The sequence below is a fragment of the Accipiter gentilis genome, chromosome 18 (genome assembly GCF_929443795.1).
Source record: "Accipiter gentilis chromosome 18, bAccGen1.1, whole genome shotgun sequence".
Lineage (NCBI taxonomy): Eukaryota > Metazoa > Chordata > Aves > Accipitriformes > Accipitridae > Astur > Astur gentilis.
Window position 1 is genome coordinate 27,442,833 of NC_064897.1, and position 585 is coordinate 27,443,417.

Genomic DNA, 585 nt, shown 5'->3' on the forward strand with positions numbered 1-585 from the left:
CAGGAATCCAGGATTAATATTTTCAGCAAAGTTTGTCTCAAACCAGCCCTTGGGAAAATCTTTTCTTTCCTCCAGGGCTGGGCACTGGGATCCACACCACTCCAGACAGGACACGGAAGGCAGGAGTACCGCTGGGGAACGGCTGTGTGTGACCCACTGTGGAAGTGGGGTGTGACATACAGCCACAGCAGCCCGATAATTCAGATTTCTCCCTGCTTTTTCATTTGCTCCAGCAGACAAGGTGGAGCACCAGGGAGAAGGTGCTACAGGTGGGACGGGGACGGGAAGGGCAGAGGGCAGGAGGTGCCGGCTGGGAGCAGGACAGAGGTTAATGCACCCACAGGGAATGTTCCTGGAAAGCCTGTTCCTCGCAGGAGGGTGCATGCCCAAGCCCAGAGGATGGGGATCCCTTTCCCTCTGCCTTTTCCCTTTTAACAACGCTTCCGCGTGTAACTTGAGACAAGTTGGGGAAGAAAAAAGAGGAAGGGGAAAAAAAAGAAAAAGGGAAAAATAGCGCAGTTATTCCCGCCTCTGCCTCCTCCTCTCTCTCCTCCCCGGCCAGCCAGGAGCCACGTCACCGTCACC